Here is a 23,607-nt window from a genome sequence, read left to right as displayed (position 1 = left end):
CCAACTTCTGGAGGCCAGTCATTCCACTGATTGATTGTTCTCACTGTTAGGAAATTTCTCCTTAGTTCTAGGTTGCTTCTCTTCTTGATAAGTTTCCATCCATTATTTCTTGTCCTGCTCTCAGGTGTTTCTGAGAATACATTGACCCCCTTTACTTTGTGACAGCCTCAAATATTGGAAGACTGCTAACATGTCACCCCTTCTTCTTTGTTGCTCTTCTCTGCACTCTTTCTAGAGTCTCAACATCTTTTTTGTATTGTGATAACCAAGACTGGATGCAGTGTTCCAAATATGGTCTTATCAAAGCAGTACAATGTAGTACTAACACTTCATGTGACCTTGATACTAACCCTCTGTTGATGTAGCCTAGGACCACATTGGCTTTTTTTTTTTTTGACAGCTGCAGCACACTGCTGGCTCATATTTAAGTGGATGTCCAGTAGGACTCCTAAATTCCACTTACAATTACTGCTATTGAGCCAGGTATGATCTATTGTATACTTTGTTTTTTCTTGCCTAAGTGTAAAACTTTACTTTTCTCACCACTGAACTGCATTTTCTTGGATAGGGTCCAGTGTTCAAGTCTATCAAGATCCTTCTGGGTCTTGAGCCTATCTTCAAAATGGGCTATTCCTCCTTTCGCCTCCCAGTTTGATGTCATCTGCAAATTTGATGAGTTCTTCTTATATATAACATATATTCTATATGTTCAAATACAGTATGTTGGTCTAAATAATAGATTGGAAAGAGTATTGCAAGGGAAACACAGGTCAATAACAAACCTTAGCACATGTATAGCATGTTTAAAGTGCTCAGCCTTTATATATTTATGGAGTTTTGTTACTGTATTCTGTCTTTATAACAATACTGTACTTAGGAAGAGGGAAAACTATGCCTGACAGAGGAGTTTCTCTAACAGCATCTCATGAGCAGAGCCACTTGAGACATTTTACATTTTTACAGTTCACATAATGTAGACAAGCCAACAGTACAAAAAATTGAATCTTCATTGCTATAATGGGACTGCACAATTCAGAGCAGCAGGCTCACCTACTTTCTTGGAGGCTAAAGGGCATGACAGTCCATGACAGTATATCTATATACTACTAAAACTCTCTTTGTCTGTAACCTTAATTTGGGTGAAAGAGTCCATCATATAAGGCGAGGATTTTTGAACCGAGATACTCCAAATGGATTAATTTACAGAATGTATCCAAAATGTAGGACTGCTTATTCCTGTAAGATTGAAAATTGGAAAACTTGTGGTTGCTTCAATGCCACCATGATGCCACACTACCACACAGTCAGCCATGGTCACGTGGTCATCATTCCCAACACTCCCTGACAGATTCCAACACATCAAATGGGGAAGTCATCTATCATGATTGCTGAGGCTCCCTGCTAGCTTCCACAAGCAAAGCCAGTGGGGAACCTGGCAGGAAGTTGCAAGTTCAACGTCAGCAGGCAGATCAGTGGCTACTGCCAGGTGGGGAAGAGAGCAAGTGGGTGCATGGGAGGTACACATCGTATCAAGTCAAAATGTTTATTATTGTCAAAGATCACCACAAAGATAGTTGGTTACAGTCAATTAGAAAGCATAGAAAATACATCAAAGTGTAAAGAAAAATAATTATAAAAGCTAAAATATATAAAACAGAAAGCATATATAAGAACAAAACTCTAAAAGAAATCTGAAAGGATAGATAGGAACATTAGAAAGGTATAAGAGAGCATAAAGAACGTGGCAGACTAAAGCTATCGAAGGACAGAGCACTTTAGTATGACGAACTAGATGCTCATTAAGACTAGTGCATGGCACAGGTCATCATCTGATGGATTTTAAGTGCTGCTGTGCAAAACCTGGCAACATTATATGTTGTAGCAGGGATGGCATCTAAAAGCAGCAGGGAGGTGTAAAATTGTCCTGTGCACCTTGGATAGTTATATAATAATGGTGACATGAGGCTAATACAAATGTCTCTGTAATAGAGGCACTGGAGAACACATGCTCTATTGTTTCTGTGTACATTGCTTTTCCAGGTAGGGAATCTTTCTGTATCAGCCTTCAAGGAAAGCTCAGCTGAGGACATATTAGGGTAAAGGCTCCCCAGTGATTTGGTACTTCGAATTTAGTTAAGGATGCCGTAGGGGAGCCAGAATATCTGTTGGATTCATTGGTAATAAAGGTTGGGGACCCTGCTAGATCCAGTTGTTCTGTATCTGCTACTTGCTGTTTAATGAGTGCTTTGGCCTAATCATACTCCATATTGAGTAGAAAACCCGGAAAAGCCCAAGGATGAGATTTGAATTGCCAATGCCTGTTTCCATGTGAACTGCAAATCATCCCTCATAGTTAAAGGGGCAAGGCCAAAGTGGAAAAAGGACAGTGTCAGCTAGTAGTTGAATATAGTTATCCACTCTTTCACCTCCACTTTCAGGGTGGCATTAGCCCAGGGGTGAAATCTACTTACCTTCCCTACCAGTTCGGAAGTGCGTGCGCGCATCATCACATCCAATTTTTGACCCTCTGCGCACGCTCAGAAGGCTTTGTGCATGCGCAGAGGATTAAAAACCATGAAGTAATGACATACAGGAGGGTGAGTGGAGCCTCATGCTGCCGCCGCTACTGGTTCACTGAACCACGCACCACTGGCGCTACCGGCTCACGCAAGCTGGACAGAACCAGCAGGATTTCATCACTGCATTAGACACACATTTTGAGACCTGAAGGGCTGATTTTAGAAATTTGAATTGAACAAGTTCTAATGGTAAAAAAATGGAGAATGGTCCCAGCTAGGCACCATAAAGAAGTTGCACTATTGGCTTGGCTTCAAATAATTTGAGCGCTGCTGGCCTATATTAGCCTTTTGGCAAATGCCATGATTTTAGTTTTCTGATAGCTGAGTTCCAGCTTGTCTTCCTTGCAGTACTTTTAATGAAAGTTGGATTGAGAAGATGGCCTACAATGAAGATTATATAGAAGCTGAATAGGAATGGGGCCAATAAGCAGCCTTCTCAGTTCCAATGGCCTAAGTGAGATGGCACTGGAGGTTGCATCTTACTTTGAATCAGTGGTGGAATTTAATTTTTTTTACTACTGGTTCTGTGAGCGTGGCTTGGTGGGCTTGTGTGGCTTGGTGGGCGTGGTTTGGTGGCGTGGCACGGGAAGGATACTTTAAAATCTCCCACCCCACTCCAGGGGAAGGATACTGCAAAATCCCCATTCCCTCCTCACTCCTGGGGGAAGGGTATTGCAAAATCTCCATTTTCACCCCACTCTGGGGCCAGGCAGAGGTGGCATTTGCCGGTTCTCCAAACTACTCAAAATTTCTGCTACTGGTTCTCCAAACTGCTCAAAATTTCCGCTACTGGTTCTCCAGAACCTATCAGAACCTGCTGAATAGCACCCTTGCTTTGAATGATGTCCTTTCTTCTTTTTGTTGTACCATATCCATTATTGGACATTGGCAATCATGTTGGTGATCCTATTTTTATCAACAGCTGCACGAAAAAGTGCTGCTGAGTTTTGTCCAAACCAGTCCCTTAGATTTTGAGGTGTCCCTTCAGGAAACATATATATTAGATGGACTAAACAGCAGTCAATTGAAGAGGCCTCCAGTTTTCCCCATCGTTTAGTTCATGACATGGAATCTAAAATTGCTTTGAAGTCTATGAAGGTTGCAGGAGTACTTTTCAATGAGACCACTAAGCACTGATCAATGATGTATTATCCTTCCTTAAACCTACCTTCTTCCCTAATGTATTATCCTTCCCTACTTGCTCTTCTACATCTTTGCTTGTTCCTGAAATTTCTGTTGTAGGAGAGTTGCATAAATATTGCTTGTTGTGCAGAGGGGTGTGTGAGTGGTTACCCCAAGCACAGAGGCACTGGGAGATTATGTGGGGAGAGACTCAGCCAAGTAATTTACAGCCTTCCTTGCCAGCCTGCCAGAAAGGACATTCCTTCCCATTAATTTTCTCCCTGTAGGCTTCCCACAAGCAAAGTCAGTGGAAAGCTGGCAAGAATCATTCCTGTTCCCACTACTTCTTTGCCAACCCATGGTCATTCTGTTGATCTATTTAGGTAAGTACGGGTAGTCCTTGACTTACAACAGTTTGTTTAGTGATGGTTTGAAGTTATGACAGCATTGAAAAAAGCTAATTATGACATTTATGACCAATCCAGCATCCTCATGGTCATGTGATCAAAATTCAGGTGCTTGGCAACTGACTCATGTTTAGGGTGGTCACAGTGTCCTGGGCTCATGTGATCACCTTTTGTGACCTTCTGAGGAGGAAAGTCAATGGGGAAATCCACTTAACTATATTACTATCTTAACAACTGCAATGATTCACTTAAAAACTGTGCGAAGAAAAGTCATAAAATGGGGCAAAATTCACCTAATAACTGTCTTACTTAACAACTAAAATTTTGAGCTCAATTGTGATCATAAGCTGAGGACTACCTGCAAATAACTCTGAAACAATGATTCAACAAATCACAGGTTGTTTAAATTTTCTTATAATACCTGTAGCTTAATGAGAGCCTCATTTATCCATTATAACAGAGCTGGGATTGCTCTGATTGACAACTTGGCTATTTATTTATTTATTTATTTATTTATTTATTTATTTATTAATATAATTTGTATGCCGCCCTATTTCCGTAGGACTCAGGGCAGCTCACACCAAAAAGAAGCCCCCTGAAGGAAAAAAGATAAAAAGAATTGAAAGATTTCTGTTGGAAACTAGGGGCAAAAGCAAAGCCCAGTTAACTAGGGGCATAGCCTTTTAAATTTGGCATGAAATTTAAGTGTAGGTTTGTATTTCTCTTTCAGTTCCAAGTTCCTCCTTCTGGACTAAACTGGGGAGGAGGGCATGGAAGATGCACCAGAGAGGAGAGATAGAAAAGGAAGAATATGTATGTTAAGACTCCCTGCAAAGAGGAGCAAGGTCCAATCCACAATATTCCTTAACAACAGAAGCTCACCTCTTTGGATAACCAGAAGCTTCAGTAGTTCCGTCCTCCCCCGATCTTCACCCTCACCCTTCACAGCCTCTTTTTCTTGTCTATCTGCAAATATCTGTCTCCTGGTTGCTGTATCATTTATTCCCCTCCCTGCTCTTGACTCTGGGCTTATTTCCAAAGCAAGATCCGCTTAAATATTTCAGTAGCAAGGGGTTGCAATACAGCAATCAACTGCAGGCGCCCTTCCTCGCATTACACCCCCCCTTCTCCCCAATCTCACCCTGCTTTCTGATTCCATTGCGGTGGTGCCTGACACGGTTTTTTTTTTTTTCTTCCTCCTCCTAGATTTAACTCTATCTGCCCTTGCACCGTGCTATCCGGGCACTCCCTGGATCCCGATCTCCATTCCGGCTACTTGAAAAAGGAAGAGCGTCTGGAGAAGTTCTCTCAGCGGCGTCAGGCAAGAAGGGGCAGCCTCTGCCTCCGCTTTTCCACCCGGCCAAAGGAGACCCGGAGCCGACCCCTCCCCGCCCGGGCCACGCCGGTGCCAAGCTCCTGCGCCAATCGAAGGCTCGCAAAGAGTAAGGGAAGAGATCTCATTGGCTGAGCGATCTGCATGCATCAAATAGAGGAGGATGGCACGGGAGCCGGGCGAGCAGCGGTGTTATCTTGGAGGCACTTTCACAGAGGGACCCGGCAGGTGACAACTCTCCGGAGGTAGAGCGCCCGAGAGCGGAGCTGCTGTGTCCCTGGCGGGTCCAGCCAAAAGCGTAGCCCCAGCACCGCTTTCCAGCATGGCACGGGAAGACCATGGTGGCAATGGGATTTGTGCTCCTTACTTGGCGGGCGCCGGGCGTCCACACTAGGAAGAGAGCCAGGTGCTTGGCTACCTCCACGGCGGGGAGAGGAGACCATGTCCCCGAAGCTGGGCACCTTCTCGACTACTTGGATCGTTCCCCACGCACGGCGGCACCTGCCCGGCACTTGTAGGGCTGTGCTGAGGAGGAAGCTGCAGGTAGGGCTCGAGAGGGAACCGCTGTTCCTTTCCCCCGTCTAACTGCCACCCACCCCCTCCTCCCGCGCCCTCCGCGAGAGACGACGCGAGTCCCCACCCAGCTTCTCGCCCTAAGAGCTCTGTGGAAAGCGGGCCGGTAAGGATGGTGGTGGGCAGCGTCCGTCCAGCGGAGCAGCAGATGGCACGCTGGAACCTGAGCGGGCGAGGATTCCAGCTGGCGTCGTTCCAGGAACACCATTTATTCCACCAGCCCTCGCGAGGAACTTATCCGGGGAGGCCCTAAGAAGAGCCCGAGGGGCTGGCTGGCATCCCGCTTCCAGGAGAAACGCCGAGCAACTACCTGCCGCTCTGGCTGGCTAAGCCGAGCTGCTTCCAGGCGTCGCCTGTCCCCGTCCCTCGCTGCCGTCTTCCCCAGTCCTCTGCCGTTTGGGGGGTAAGTCTCGGAAGTTCCCTTTCGGCTCGCTCGCAGGCGCAGCTGCTCTCGGGATGCGGCTTTGGGACCCCCCCCCCTTGCCAGGCAAAGTGGCGGGCTCGGCTGCCCGCTGAGACCGCGCGCCTGTTGCTGCCCAGGGAGAGCCGGTTGGGCGCGCGGGTAATGAGCTGCAAAGCGCGGGCAGGGCTGGCTCGGATGAGAGCCTCAAGGGAGGCAGGGCTGGCGAGGGATACCGAGGATCCGCGGCGCCTCTTCTCCCTGGTGGGAAGTGGGCCACGTGTGGCAGGTCGACCGATGAGGTCGCCCTTAATTAGAACAGTCGGTTAGCTGGCACCCCTCCCAAGCCGGTTCTGGCGTCGCAGGCAGCCCCTTGACGGCCAAGGCAGGGCGGCGAGAGAGCGCGTGTGAGGGAGGAAGAGGGGTGTTCCGTATAACGCCACCCTCTGCCCTCCGTTCAGCTGCACTTATCAGGGTGGGAAAACTCCAAAAAAGCAGATCCGGATGCGATCCAAAAGAGTTCTCACGAACGATCGTACCGTACAAATAACCGGCTACCACCTCGTGGGCTTCATTCGCCCGTGACTACCCTGAGAACCCTTGAATTTAGCAGATCGTGGCTAGAATATCGTGAATGGAAATTCCGTTTGTCCGTATGGATGCGGGGAGAAGTTGTTAGACCTGTGGCAGATGGAGAGATGCAGCCCAAGAGTTCCAAATTCTTAGTTTGAAGGTTGAAACTCCCTTCCCTCACCCAGGTCCAATTACCTTTTCCAAATAAATCCTCTCTGGGACTCCCATGCTGTCTATTCACGAAACAACCAGAATCTATTCAAACAACAGATTTGAGATAGAAGAATAATCTTTTGTTCTCATTTAGTTTTCTCTATGCTATTGACACCCACACACCCACCAATATTTGCAAAACTCTTGATTTGAGGCGAATTCAAGGATAGTAATAGTTTATCGATATGTTATATTCATTTATATTAGTTACTAAGGTGTCACATAATGGAGGCATAGCCTATAATGTGTCCACATATTTAATGTAATCACCCTTTTAGGTGCACACTAATAAGATATTAGTTGCAAATCTAAAAATGTAATGTGTGAAGTGATTCCAAGTAGGCAGAATGTCAAGTGCAACCTGGACCTGTTAACTAGACTTCTGCTACTGACAATTGAATTGTAGGTTGCACCTTCCTTATTCTACTGGAGTGAATTTGAAAGGAGAATAGTATACATAACGATATGCAGTTATTCATCTGTAAAGAATGTCTTCAATTAATTCATTAGGTCATTGTCAAGCTTGAACGCTTATAGTGGTATTGAATGGCTATTTTCCTTCCCTTCAATTCAAGCATGCTGTTAAATAAGTACTTAATAAAACAAGAAGTAATGAGTTATAAAAAATATTCTATTTGCAGAAAGTAGAAAGCAAGTTTAAAATCATATAAGCCAGGATTTATTTTTGGCAGGGATCTTGACAATTTAAGAGCTTCATGACTGGCAGAAATTCAACAGGCATTGTTTTCCCAACATGAAAATGCAGTATTAGGAGAAAGTTTACCTGCTGAATAGCTGCACTATGCAGTTGTTAAAAGCTTATGAAATCTTGATATGGAAGGAGGCAAGAAAGAAATCAGAGTTTTAAATAAATTCTATTGTGTGACTGTCTATATTAAGTTAGGATGTGCAGGGAGAAAGATCATTTTAGGCCTGCATCTTTAGCATGGTAAAATAACTGTTAACATGAATCCTAGAAAAATATTCAAAATAACAAGTTTCCTGTGATATGAAAGAATACATTACAGATATTACCCCGGAGAGAAAGAAATTGGGTGGCTTTTAGTAGGCTTTGAGTATCTTGTTCCTCTTTTCTCCATTTGCAAGAGGATCAGATGAATTCCTTAGCCAGTTACTTCACAGGATTGTTTTATAGATGAACGACCCAAGTCATTTGAGTATTAATAGTATGTAACTGATAAATGTGTACATGAAAGCAAAATGGGACTGCTTTCAAGGAAGACAAAGAGAGATCTGTATTTCCACAGGAGTTCTGAGGCTAGTATAGTAGTGCAATGTACAAAACTGGAATCTGTCTGAGGTAGATTGTATATGAATTAAATTTAGTTTTTTGGGGCTTAGTGTGCTTATGCACATTAGTCTAGTTTATTCAAAAATAACAGCCATCTTTCTCTAAATTACATAGGATTACATAGTGTAATTTTGAGTGCAGCTTTTGAAGTTATGCACTCCTTTTTCATAGGCACATACTCACTCATTCATTTATCCAGTTTAGACAATTTGATGCTCTTCCTCTGGCTTTTCCTCCTGGTTATCTCCTTCCTATTTCTTCTACTCTTGCCTTGATAAGTGCTGACTGATTCAGCACCAGAACCAATATGGGACAGTACTAAAAGAGTATGTGTTTGGTACACCTTTGTTAAAATGAAGTTCTCAGAATTACTTGGAATAAAATGTTACCACTATGCCTTTTGTTTAATATATTGCCCATCCCATTATTAATGGCTGGAGGAGAAACAGGTGCAAAAAAGATTAGTACACCAGCAACTTGGAGAGTTGTAGAAAGAGAGGCTCCTCTGTCTTCCTGAGGACAAATTACCTTTGTGAAGATGCTTACTTTTACACCATAAAGATACAGGCTCCCTGTTCTTCTTTTGCTTCTCAATATAGGAACCCACAAATATGTGTCAGAACATACTGTTGTCCCTCACTTTGAGCATCAGGGTGCCATGTCAGATAAATATAATATGCCTTTCTCTGGACAGCTCTACCTAGTTTACTGGTCTGGACTTCCTTCCTTCCTTCCTTCCTTCCTTCCTTCCTTCCTTCCTTCCTTCCTCCCTCCCTCCCTCCCTCCCTCCCTCCCTCCCTCCCTCCCTCCCTCTATTCATTCATAGCCAATCTACTACCTTTCTACAATGAATCTGTTTCAGGTGCTCCAATCATAAGAGATGGTAAACACCTTTTTAACCAACCTGTTTGAAATAAGGATTCTGGGTTTGTCTATCTTAAATTACATTTAGGACTATTTTCAGACACTAAGGTATAATTTTAAATTAAACTCAAAGGAAAATATGCTTTATTATTAAAGATTTAGGAAGCAGTGCATTCACTTCCCTCTGACAGATTGAGGCCTATGAATTAGTCTATCAAAGAAAGCTTTGCTGGCAGATTTTATTTATTTATTTATTTATTTATTTATTTATTTATTTATTTATTTATTTATTTATTTATTTATTTATTTATTATATTTCTATACCGCCTTTCTCCCGTAGGACTCAAGGTGGTGTACAGTCAAGAAAAATATAGACACACAAACATCATAAAATTGCTAATTAAAATTATTACTTAGTTTGGTCAATTAAATAAAAACCCAGAATTAGATAACATTTAAAAATCATTCAAATGTTCATGTGTTTAGCCCCGCCTGTTGGAACATCAGGGTCTTGAGGGCACGGCGGAAAGCATGGAGATCAGGGATATTCTGTATCTCCAGGGGCAGTTCATTCCAAAGGATTGGAGCCCTCACAGAGAAGGCCCTCCCCCTGGGAGTCGCCAGTCGACATAATTTGACTGATGGTACCCTGAGTAGTCCCTCCCTGTGAGAACGAACTGGTCGGTGGGAGGCTATTGGTGGCAAAAGACGTAGGTAGGTACCCAGGTCCTAAGCCATGGAGTGCTTTAAAGGTGATAACTAACACCTTGAATCGCACCCAGAAGACCATCAGGAGCCAGTGCAGCTCGTGTAGGAGAGGTGTTACATGGGCGTAATGAGCTGCGCCCATAATCACCTGCGTGGCTAAGTTCTGGACCAGTTGGAGCCTCCGGGTGCTTTTCAAGGGGAGCCCCATGTAGAGAGCATTACAGTAGTCCATACGGGAGGTAACTAGGGCATGAGTGACCGTGCGCAAGGTGTACATTTGTTAGATGTATATATTGTTCTTACTTCAGGAGCTCAGGGCTACATACATAACACTTCCTCCCCTCATTTTTGCTCACAACAACAATAACTCTGTGCCAGGGGTGAAAATCTACTTACCTTCCCTACCGGTTCGGAAGTGCACGCGCCACATGTCACATGTGCGTGTGGACCTCTGCACATGTGCAAACCCTTCTGCGCATGCGCAGAGGGTAAAAAAACGATGACCGGGTGGGTGGGCGGAGCCTTGTGCTGCCGTCGCTACTGGTTCGGCTGAACCAGTCTGAACCAGTAGCATTTCACCCCTGCTCTGTGCAGTGGGTTGTAATATGAGAAAGTCACTAGCCCAAATTTACCTAGTGCTTTTTCATGACTGAGGGTGAACTAAAACATGGGCTTCGGGCATATTAATCCAACAGTTGAACCACTATAAATGAAACTAGCTCTGAAGATTATAGCTGAAATCTTCCTGAATTGATACTTCTAGTATCAAGCACTGGTGGTTTGGCTTTCAAGCAGTGGGGAATCACAGTAGGAAGCTCCCAAGATATTCTCTCCCTCCCTCCCTCCCTCCCTCCCCCCCTCTCTCCATATTCAAAGATGAATTGTTGAATGCACAATTATTTATAAATTACTTGCTACAGTGTCTGCTTACTTGCCTGCTGAAAAGAAGACCACATGGAATCTTTGCAGTACCGGTAGTTATTTCTAGTTTAGTGGACACAGAAGATAGAGGCAGCAGTAAGTGGAATAGTTCATCTCCTGAAATATTGTGTGTTGGGGGAGAAGTTTCCTATACCAGAGATAGGCAAACATTGTGATGGGGTAAATATCTATAGCTCAGATGTAGGATGAACCTCCACCATCATAGGCAAACATTGCTCTCCAGATGGGATATTGATTTCCATCAGCCTCAGTCAGTAGAAAAGGAAGTTGGAATTGTAGCCTAAAACTTCTAAGGCACCCAGTAGCCTACAATAATAATGAGCACTCTAAAATGCAACATGCATATAGATCTTTTTTTTAAAAAAAGTAGAATCTATTGCCAGTGTCAATATAGCCTGCGGTCTTCAACTATGAAAAGGGTAATCTTCATAATGATTGCACAAGGATGTCTAAAATTCAGAATCAAATCGATAATGACATCAAAGGTAGTGATGGATATGATGTTTATGAGTAGTTGAACTTCTTTTACCAGTCTCTTTGGATGATAGATTTGGGACGCAGCCCACTATAATGTTCATCCCTTGAATTGAAGCAGCACAAGAAAACACTCATTAATGACCCTGGAACTTATGCAGGAAATCCTTCTGGCAGACTTTGTGCTCTCAATATATAAGCCCCAGAAAAATGGATGGGGACAAAGAAGATAATTGAAATACTGGCTGGCACACCTTGCTATTGTTATTCTATTCCAATTTCCTTCAATATCAATTATGCACAACATGAATTTAGATCTTTTGTTTCATAATGATGAGATAAAATAGTAAAAATAAATTCATTTGTAAATTTTGTTTGAAATCATTTCCATTATATTTGTTTTGAATCTCTACTCTAACAATTTTATAGCAAAAATATTGTGGGAAAGTAGCAATAAATGTGATTGAAAATTGGAGCCCTTAGAGCAAAGATGCTTTAATGACACCCCCTCTGCTGTGTTTTAAGTTGCATGCCAGAGCCTAAACTTGATTAATTAATTAAATTTAGATGCCTGACACCAGGTGATACTGTGCAATTTACATTTTAAAAGTGAAGAGCAATAAATCAAAACCAAAGATGAAAAATTTTGCACATTTGTAAGGAGAAAACCCAACACTCTTTAAGAAATTGTGGTTAGGGCCAGAACAAAACCTATATTTAATTTGACTTCTACACACATTTAATTAAGTTGAATATAATTAAAAGTCATGTATTTAACACTTTTCCATCTGTCAGATTAACAATGCTTACTTGGGAACAACTTTGGGAGGTTACATGTGGGCTACAATCAAGACATTGTATTTTGTACTATATATATGTGCGTGTGCTTTGTGTATATTTTTATTTGTTTCTGTGAAGCTAAAGGCTTTCTTTTTAAAAATGGATTTAATTACTAGGGATTCAATTTTGATTTGGCCTCTATATTTGAACCATAATTCTATTACAGAAGGCACATCAAAAATATTCCTTTTATTTGTTAAACAACATTCATGTTCCATACACATCACTGCCATATCCCAATTTACATTCTCTTTTGTCACCATGGTAAATGTACTTTGCCCCTAGATTTATTTCATTGTTCATAATAATAGATATTAAATTGACTCAAAGAATCAATGTTTCTGATTAATTATAAAATGGATTGCCAGGTTAAAATAAATTGGTAATTTATGGTTCAGTCTGCTGGATAAACCAAGGCAACTGAGTTAACAGTATTTCAGTTAACTGGGGTTGTGATGTGAACATACCTCCACTGAATCACTGTGTGATTTCTTTGGCCTTCTCTGAATGGTATTAATCTTCAGATCACAGGAAGCTCTTACAACAGAAGCAGATAGGGTGTTGGGCCTAGACTTCAAAAGCTTTGCCTTAAATCTACTCATTGCTGGAATCCATATCATCTCTCAACTCAATTTACCCTGTAAGGCTGTGGTAAGGATTAAAAAAGGAGGTGTGGATCCTACAGTACATACATACATCTTTCTGGAATCAGTCACAAACACAATGAATAGTGATAACTGGTAACTGTGAATGTCCTAAAGATGCTTGGTTAAATGCAGCAGTAAACCTGTGCAATACCAGCAACATTCCTGTTATTCTGGCAACGATCAGTTCAGAATAGGCAAGATTCTATCACCCTTCCAATTCTGCAGGACATTCCTTGTACTATGGAATGCCATTTGCTCATATTTACCCCTATGTGTCCCTACCCCTTCCTCCCCTCTCACAGACCCACGTTAAATTGTAAACTCATTCAGGCAGGGATTTTTACCTTCTTGCTTGCTTATGGGACCTCCTGATGCTAGTAAATAAAAGATAATAACAATGATGACAGAGAAGTTATGAGAAGCTGCAGCCTTTGTTCCTTTCTGAATGCTTCTGTAGCCCTGGAGGACTGGTGCTAGCCAATGTAGACAGAGAGGATACTAATAGTCTGGAGAAAAACAACAACATATCTTCTATTTAGTTTTGTTTGCATAATTTGAAGCTTATCTAAATTGGAACACCTGGCTCAGTTCACCACAACTTTTTCTTTGATAATAAACTTCTAGCACATACTTTTTACCCAAATGTCCACCAAAACAGAGGAAGTACTGTTGTCCAACCAGCATTCTGGCACAATGATATAGAGAATATGGAATCTGTCTATTTGTGGGTCATTTTACTACTTTCCACCTTTGTATTACAACACCAGATCAGGGAGAAAGGTCTTAATTGCCATTCAAAACTAATCATTATATACATTATATACCTTTATATATCTAAAGCCAACCAAAGAGTGTTGCCTAAATTCATATGCCTAAAACCTCAAAGGCTCCTCTTTTTTAAACACTATAATACTTCTGCCCCTTCTATTATTTTTTTCCTTTAACAGTGACGGTATCTCCCAATGACATATATAAGAAATATATACAAAATTGTCAATATGTGCTTTTTTGTGTACAACCTTTATGAGTATACCTGAAACTGTGTTTTTCACAATAGCTTGTCTGCAGGTGTTTAGCAACTGAAAATAATTAGTTCCATGCTATAAAAAAAAATCACTAGCTCACTTGTGCATATCAGGTTTTGTTGTATTAAACGCAGAAGAATAAATCAGATGATTCCCTCCCTAATCAGTTAGAAAAGATGGCTGGACAATTAGCTCATTCTTATAATATGTAAACTATCCAGCCTGTTTTCTGTGGGATTTGATTAGGCTGAATCCTTCCCTCTGGCTCCATTCCATAACTCAGTTCTTCAAGGTAAAGTGGGAAAAATATTATAAAGAGTTTAACTGCAGAATTAGTATCCATCTAATATTTCATACAGGTCTGGATAAACATGACTGGGCTAGGTTGCAGTCTACATAGGGGAGAACTATTACCTGCTCCTGAACATTACAGTGAGCTACTTTAATGTAAAGGCTGTCTGGTGGGAGGTCAGGTGAGGCCCTACACCGTTGTTGCTTTCTTGTTTGTGTGCTGCAGCTCTCAACCTCCTGGGCCTTCACAAGGGGATGGTTGGATCCTTTGTGAATACATGGTGCTTCCTATGTGGGTATTAGAGGGAGATTAGATGACGCAGGAAGACATCTTATTTTGTCCCCTGGCAATGAATTGTAAACATCTTATTTTGAAGGCATGGAGTTTTTGAAAGCTGTTGTTAGAGAATGTCAGTTTATTTGAGTGTCACTACTTAAGATTCATTAGAAAAATGGAATGATGTTTGAGGACATCACTCCATGGCCAGGGGTCAACAACGGAGAAGAGAGGGATTTTTTTTCAAAGGGCAAGGGAGCATTGATTGTTGCTCTAATGCAGTAGAATTACAAGAGCAGATGTCAGGGAAAGGAAATAGGCATTAAAAACACCTATAATGCCTAAAAATAGGCATTTTAGGCATTAAAAACACAGATTGGGCTGCTTGCCTGCTGACCTTCTGCAGAGTGGAAGGACTCATAGTTGGAATGAACTCATCTGAGTTGCAAGTCTAAGAGTTCATTACAGGACTAGCCCAGGACCATGCAATCAACTTCCTGAATGCTTGAGTCTTTGATGCTATTGTCTATTGCCACTTTCTGTTCATTGAATCACATTGCCTTCTCCAATTCAGTCTGTTTATAGAATTCTGGGAAATATTTTTAGTACAGTTACAAAGATGCTTCATTTCAAGTATGAAGACTATTGCTTAACACATTGTAAGCTGCCCTGAGTCTCTGGAGAAGGGTGGCATATAAATCGAACCAATAAATAAATAAATAAATAAATTTCATCAGAGCATATCCGAATTTGGAATAGACTTTAAATTCCGTGTCTATTCTGAAACCTGGCTACAGCTGCTTTAAGAGCACATAAGAATAACTGCATATGTTATGTTTATTAGCCGTATTCTGTTTTAAGAATGAATAAGGATGACTCTCTACTCAGATCTTGTATCACCAGTATCCCCGATCACATAAGATTCACCCACAATCTTCCTAAGAAGATTGAAACCCATTGGCAATTTCCCTAATGACACAATTTTAACTATCATGGATGTTGAGGCACTATTCGCCAATATCCATAAAAATATGGATTTCAAGTAATCAAGAATATAATCCTTGGTCATAAAGCACACCTTGCCACCAGCCAGTAATACTTCATATTCATCCATAACCACACCAGCAATAACAAAGCTGAAAATTGGTGGCACATCTTTGGAATATGCATGGCTCAACAACACTTTTTCATGGCTGACTTACAAAAATGCTTTCTCAACCCTAACACATTGGCCACTTCTTTTACTAGACCCATTACCCATTAATGACATTTTCATCATCTGGACCCATGGAAAAGAATCTCTCAACAAATCCCATCATGATGTCAACAATTTCCACTTCTCCATCAATTATGAAACTAAACAATAAGTTATAAAAATCACATTATACAGGAGAAATACATATTCCCATGCCTATCTACATACTTACAGGTTCCATTCAGAACACACTACCAAATCTCTCATCTGTAGCCAACTTTACACTACAACCACATCTGTTCTAATGTGATTGTAACCACATTAACTAATGAGACAGAGATGCTCAACTGATGAAATTAAACCAGGCATTCAGGACACTAAACTACACATCCAATGAGATCAATAGACAAATCAATAGATCCAGATCAATTTTCAAGGAGGACCTATTAAAGGACAGACCACTGAGAAGGAACGGTACTGGTTGTCACTTACAGCTCACAATTCAATTCACTCAAATGCATTATTAATAAGCTATAGTCTACAATGATGCTGCACTTTCTTAGGCCCTGGGAAGCAGGACCAAACTTGCATATGGACAACTACCCAACCTGAAACAAATTCTCACAAGCAACAGGAAACAATAGAACAATGATGCAAACATGAGAACAAGAGCTTGCAACAAAACCAGACATTTATTTTGCTCCGCATTTATATCAGCAGAACTATGATATGCCCCAATAAGTGCACATCCAAGATTAAAGATGTCTTCATTTACTTTTACTCTATCGTCATCTGCCAGTAATGCTACCCTGGATTCTAGGTAGGACAAGCAAGTCAAAGTTTGTGCAAAATAACAAAGTAACATTAAAGCATCTTTCTCTTCTAGGACACTCCATTACCTTAAAGCAACCATCTTGGGAAAAAGAAACTTTCCTAGCACAATTGAATGAGAACTTGTTGAACTCATATATATCAAAAGATTTTAGGCTGAAGGCCTCAAAAAGCACATTAACACATTACCACTATTCATTGATAAAAAGTACTTCTAATTTGCCTCACATAATATCTGCAAATCCATCTTGTCTTTTGCGTTTCTCTTATTTTCCCCATTAGCTCATTGCAAGTTAAATCCTATATTAATCTGGCCACTCCACTACATTTCATGAAGTGAGCTGTAATTCACAAAAGCTTATTATACCTTTTAATAAAATCGGTTAGTCTGAACAGATGCTATCAGATTTCTTCTGATTTTTGCTTCAGAGAAAGGCACCCTACAACCAAAATAAAAGGATATGCTGCATCACCTGAAGCCACAAGCCTTGTGTTATGATCCCAACATTCTTATAAGCTCAAGGAGTCAGAACAAATCCATAGACAAGATCAAGTTCTTGTATTATGACATTGCTTTTGTTAGCCAGCAGGGGTCAGTCTCTCCTCTCAGTCTGTATTCTCCTGTTGTGTCTGGATTTATTGGAAGTGGAATTTCTGGACAAGGCAGAAATCTGAAGTCAGTGGAGAGGTTATTCTAATAATTTCTTATCTTTAGGCCAAGGGCAGCTTGCTATCAATTGGCCCCCTTTTTATCTTCTGCCCAATTTCTTAAGGGAAGCCTGTGAAACTTTTTAAGTGTATCAAGAACAGTTTCCTGCCAAGTTTTCCCCCCACTAAAAATAGCAACTTTAATAAGAACAATGACTTACATCACACTTTACAGTGCTTTAAACCTTTGCACGTATACCATATTATACTGGATTGCCATTTTTATGATAATCCTAGATGGTAATTTTGTACTCTTTAGTTTAAAGAGGCGGAGAAGGTTATATGGGTTGCCAAAGATGAGCCATAAACTGGGACAGCTGTCTTCATTCATAACTCAATTTCTCGTCAGCTACATTTTACCCTTTTTCATTTTTCAGATTCACTACTGGAGCCAACTTCTAGTTCAAGGCTCAGCTGCACATCAAGGCCATTTAGATAACTCATTGTTTGGAACAGAACCTTCTTAGGAGGCCTCTCTTTTACCCTCCTCAATGGCTTTTCTTTTCTTTTTGTTCCTAGTCGGCTGCAAAACAAAGTCAGAAAAAAATCCTGAAGAAATTAATGAGCTGCAAAAATGAAAACGTTTAGCTGGAGTAGCAGCATATAAACTGGCCGGCATTTGCCTACTTCTTCCACTCCCAACCTCCCCATACCCTCCAAAGACATAAACAGGGGGCTCATCATCACCATAGCTTGATAGATTTGACCAAAGCAACCATCAGCCATTATGGTTACAGAGCAAAATAATTGTGGCGTTAAGCCTGTAGATCATCTTTCTGTAGGAAGACATCATTCCTACATGGATTTTGTTGTCCAGAAAGAGCTGTGCTTGGAGAGAACAATGTTTTCATTGTCTTGACAATAGCCCTTCTCATACCTGCCAAATTGCCTGATGAAGATCCAGATGTGTTATTACAGAAACAAATTGGTGCAATATGAGTAATTTCCCCCTAGATAGGGCAGGGAAACAAACTGAACTCCAAAAGCTATGATATATCCACACAGGGTTATATAGAATTGTTACTTTCATTGCTCAGAGTTTTAGTGAGGGTAATATGCCAAGCTGACTTGACATGAATGTGGCATCAAAGTCTCAATATATCAATTGTAATGGAAGAGAAAATTAGAGATATATGGTATTTGACAGCTGCAGCCACCAGCAGGGTTTTTGCACAAGGTTCTCAGAAGAGGACTATCTGAAAGCTTGGCATTGGAGTAGCAGTACAGTTAAATTTGCTAATTAATCCATTTTTGCCTCAATGCTCAATGCAGGTTTGAAGGGAGTTGGGGGGGGGGAGAGAAAAAGGGAGTGGGGGAGACCATGATATAGAATGGATATTACACACTGGATGTTAAAGTTACTGGTTACCAATATTAAGATAGAAAACAGTCTTTTAGTGAAATTTCAGCAGTATGCCAATGGAATTGATCTATAGATATGACTAATATCTGAGATGTGTCCAGAAAGAATGACAAGATGGAGTAGAAAGAATCTTTGAAATCTATGTGATAAAAGGTATATGATTGTGGGTGGTAATATAGGGAGATCATGTTCCCCTCAAAGAACTCAATCCGGTCATTGCCTGCATTCCTTAATTATTGGGCCAATGAGACCCCAGCTGAACAAGACCTGGATTCATAATTCCTAAATCCAAATATCCTAATCTTAAGTCAATTAACAGTTCCCTGAGCAAAAGCACTGCATTGGGTGATGATATATATGAAGTGTGTTGAACAATAAAAGGGTTTAGCCAGCAATTCAATTTAGGGAGATGGAGAAGGCTATTATAAGCTACTGTAGAGAGCAAAAATAAATACAAAGACAATGAGGAAAAAAGGAATTGGTGAACTCTCTACAGATCCTAGAATTACAGGCTTGCAATTTGGGATCCAAGGAAGAGGAGCATGCTAAATTTCATCCATGCAGTGTTTAACTGCATGTGGTTAAGAGGGTCATTAGATGATGTTGCAGGCCGATTTTCTTCAATATAGGAAAATGCTGGGAACAGATGGAATGAGAAAGAGAAGTATCATCTACCAATTTGGGGGGAGGAAATGGGTACAACTGGACAGAGGTGCACAGAACATTAATTTATAAGATGGGCAGAATGCCATTACCCTATTCAACTGGTACTTTCTCTGTATTAGAGGTAACCTGGTCAATTTTCATAGGGAAATAAAGTGCTATTTACACACTTTCCAATCTCTCTGTTGGGGTGGATGGGGAGTTCCTTGTTCTGGGGCCTGGTGTGCTGAAGCTTGTTCATAATGAAAGCTTCTTGGAACAGGGAAATGTTTTTTGGTCATTCTGTAAATTCTGTAAAATAGTGTAAATACCAGAGATGTTGATGCAATAATCAGTGCTGGTAGACTGGGCATTCTTAACTGGGGCTTTAGAAGCATCACCTGGAACTGGTTTAGAGGTGGGGAATTTATTTATTATTTATTAGTTTCTGTTCCAAGATAATCATAAACAGTTCTGTTTAGGCTGCCAATGTGTTCTAGATGAACAACCTTTCTTAGGAACTGTGTTTGAAAGTGTCTGAGCTGATCCCTCATATACGTACCACAGATTCAAATTCAATAATTTCTTCAAATTATTAAAAATAGTTTGGTGTACATCTTTGGCAAAGTGGGTGACATATAAGTCTCCATATATTATCAGAGCATAGCTCCCAATATTCCTTATCATTGGACTTATTGGTGAGGGCTGGTGAAATTCAGCAATAGCTGGAGTAACCATGTTACTTTTTTTTTTTAATTGTTCGACCTTTCCTTATTCCAGTCTTCAAAGTAATGTTCTCCACAATAATGTTGTTTGTAATTTGTGGGTCCACAAACCACTATGACATTTTCACTATAGAGAAGGTTGACTAACCTAAATTGCAACATTTTGTTTAGAAAAAAAAATCAGGAATATTTGAAGGCACTGACTTCCCTGGGGAGATTCACTGTACCAGGGTATTGCCTGGATTTTCCACTATTAAGGCATTAGCTAATTGTCAGAGTGATTAGCATGGATTTTTTTGTCAAGCTACATACATTTCTTCCATCATCTTTTACAATCAATTAAGAACACTTTAACCAGGGGCCAAACACCTTGTTGGATATGCAATGGTCTGGAAAGCCACAGAAGAAGTACAATATGTGCCATTAACATTATTGCTGCAAGGTGAATTAATAGCTGCTCACCAAACAGCTTTCATTCTTGAGCATTGGCACAATGGAACAGTAGTTGTGCTCCTCAAGACAAGCAAGGTCCTGCTTCTTGACTCTCATTTTTCAACCCACATCTGGAATGGCCAAGTTTCCAATCCATTAAAACTGTTATGCTATAGGATAAGATGATTTTGCTATTTCTCTTGGCTAATTTCCTCCACTCTTATGGTGGTCATGTCTTTACCAGATCTGATTCAGCAAGAAAATGGTAGTACCACAACTTCTGCCCTGGTCTTAGTTTTATGTTAATTCTACTCCCGTCTGATGTGTGCAGGTTCAAGGATATATAGTGTTCTAGGCCACTTTACTACCTTCTACTAATATGAGGACTTGAATTTTTAGAACAATTAATTTAATATCTGCTCTGCATGATGAGGCCTTGGAACTATAACTTTGTCCATTGCTGCTTTAGAGCAAACTTCCCAAATATAATCAATTAAAAATAGCTAAACCACAGTGCAAAAACATCTAAAATGCTGCCTGAAATAATATGAACAGTTAAAGAAATGTAAACAATTTTTCCTGTAGCTTCTGTTTTTAGGAGGAGGGATGGTGTTGGTGCCCACAAAGCTTTGTTTCCCTAGTCAAGTGCTTATTAGCCTTAACCTAAAGTCATTCCTACATCTGATATACCAAAATGGTTGGGCTATATTTCTTGGAAGTAGCAGAATGATAGAGTCTTTTGGCTGGGCAAGAGTTGTATGAGTGGCAATATTTTGTTCTGCACAATGCTAGTTTAGATAGCTGTAAAGCATGGTAATTTGATAGCTTTCTTTATCCTTCTATCTATTATTCTACTAACTGAAGTGAGGAGATATAGGATGAAGCATTGTGACTGGATACCTTCCACCATTATGAAATATTGAAAGATCAATGTCACTGCAGCAGCTGGCATTGGTATATGATACTTAAAACTCCCACTGAAGCATTTCCATATTTTGCTATCTTGTTTGCTTTTCAAGAAGCTTGACCAAAATATGTGCATGTAGCAAGTCAACCAATTCTTTTTTCTCCAAAAATAAAAATAAAGGTTTTGAATATGAGTAGAATGCAGGGCCATTCTCCCCATTGGTAGGGATTAACAGCAGCTCAAAAATCAGATCCATTAGGCTGTGACATGCCCAGGAGTCCCCAACCTAGTGGGCCGTGAGGGGTTAGCAATTGGCCCACGGAAATGTAGGTGAGCACACACATGTGTGTGCTCCATTTGAAGGAGTGGCATATATGTGCGCATACCACTCATGCAAATGGAGCTGTGTGCACTTGCCGGCCGCTTGTGCAGAACTATCCCCCCCCCGACACCGCCCGCCCCCCCCTGGTCTGCAAAGCCGGAAATGTTGGGGATTTCTGCTCTAGACTGAAATATTTTCTAGGTTCATACCTCTCACTCTTACACCTTATATTCTCAGGATGGAATTTATGTGGGCTAATTTTGGAAGAGGGATGTGGGTGGACTCCACTTCCAATGTCTCTGCTCTGGCTGCTCTTACATATCTTTCCACATAGATAGGAAACAGTAATGTAAATACCTTGAAGATCCTGGAACATTACCACTAAGTGCAAGATGCATATAGTTCAGACAGCTTCCCCAAATTTAACCTTCCTGTTGGCTACCTATGGAGGTCCACTTTTGCTATGCTTTGCTGAGGGACACATGGCATGTATTTTGTAACTTGTTAACTAATATAGTTACTTTGTATTTTAATTTGACTTATTTTCTCTTTTTAAAAATGACGTTCAGGCTCATTACAGCCTGGAATGTAGAAATAGCTTTTAACATTCTTAAACTGAAAAGATAAACTAGCTGGAGACTATCACTAGATAAGAAAATGTTTGTTAGTACAAATTGGGGTCTGGTATGTCTCTTTTGTGAACTCCAAACAATCTTTTCCTTACAATTTATGCCCCTTCTGACATCAGACTTCATTTTAATGAACATGTGTGATATTATGGGATTCAAATATGTAACATGTTTGACTACATGTAATTGATTTCCTATGCAAAGGGGAGATTACTTCTATCCTGTCCAGTCTTTCCTCTTGCATTTTCTTTGTTGTGTTAACTATAGAAAGGAATATAAAATAAGTCTCTGGGCTCTCCCTTTTTCACAGAGAGATCCCACTTTATCAGGGTACCCTAATAAACTGCTTTTAAATTATCTTCTAACTCAATTGCTTATTGGGAAGTTAAATCAAGGCAGAACCTAGGGCCAGATTTGGCTATCACTGCAGATCCAGAATATTACAAAATGCATATTTTCCTAGTTTTCCTAATTATTTTTAGCTATCCAAATAAGTTTTGAAGAAACTGACTTACAGTAGCAAAGCAAAACTTTTTACAAAAGTCCAGATTTTCTGCATAGGTTATTTATATATAGCATTTAGAAATAAAAATGATAATTCTTAACCTTATTAATGCAAAACCTTTGCCAAGAAAGGGAAACTCCTGTAACTCAGATATATTATGAAATGTAAACTTGGAAGCCTTTGCTTATTTTGATAAAATTGTATTTGTTGCAGTTAATCCCAAAGAAAGGCAGGGGTGAATCACAGATCGCTGAGGTTTACTTACCTAACCTTAGAATTGGAACCCTTCTACTTCTAGATTAGCCTTTCCTGAATGGGTGCATTCCAGATATATTGAGACAAAAAGTTTCCACATTTACAATTACTGCAGCTAAAATATCTGGAGTTATCTGTAAAGGACAAAGTGTGTGGTATACAGTCCTGCAGCTACTATATTACAACATCATTCAGGAAGGGCTAAAGTAAATCTCTGTTTAAAGCCCCCCCCCCCCGTCTAATTTTGTGTAGCCTTAGAGTATAGTGCTTGCTAGGGACAACCAACAACAATTTATTATTACAGTCTTAGACCAGCTAGGGACAACCATGGAAACAAACAACTTGCCTTGATGTTGGCCTGCGTTATAGTTGCCAAGGTAGCTTTAAATGAATCCCAAGGTTGTTGAGGCAAATCTATTGTCAGAGGTTGCCATACATTTAAATAAAACTATACAAAAATAAGGCAGGAGTGCGTTCTTGGGAATTGATTCAAAATTTGGAATCTGATGCAGA

At 40.6% G+C, this 23,607-nt stretch overlaps 1 protein-coding gene across 2 annotated transcripts in view; it reads left to right on the top strand.

Moving 5' to 3' along the window:
- Positions 1–5,292: 5,292 nt before the first annotated feature.
- Positions 5,293–23,607, top strand: part of BRINP2 (BMP/retinoic acid inducible neural specific 2) — a 146,431-nt gene continuing 128,116 nt past the window's right edge. The window contains exon 1 of one of the 2 annotated variants that reach the window (XM_034409734.3): positions 5,293–6,417. The gene's annotated coding sequence lies outside the window, so the exon portion shown is untranslated. The remainder of the gene's footprint in view (positions 6,418–23,607) is intronic. The other variant, XM_034409735.3, reaches the window with a different exon arrangement.

Source organism: Pantherophis guttatus, chromosome 3 (assembly GCF_059756535.1).
Source record: "Pantherophis guttatus breed Tessera chromosome 3, ASM5975653v1, whole genome shotgun sequence".
Lineage (NCBI taxonomy): Eukaryota > Metazoa > Chordata > Lepidosauria > Squamata > Colubridae > Pantherophis > Pantherophis guttatus.
The sequence above is the reverse complement of the archived record's forward strand: the minus strand, read 5'-3'. Positions and strand labels throughout refer to the sequence as shown.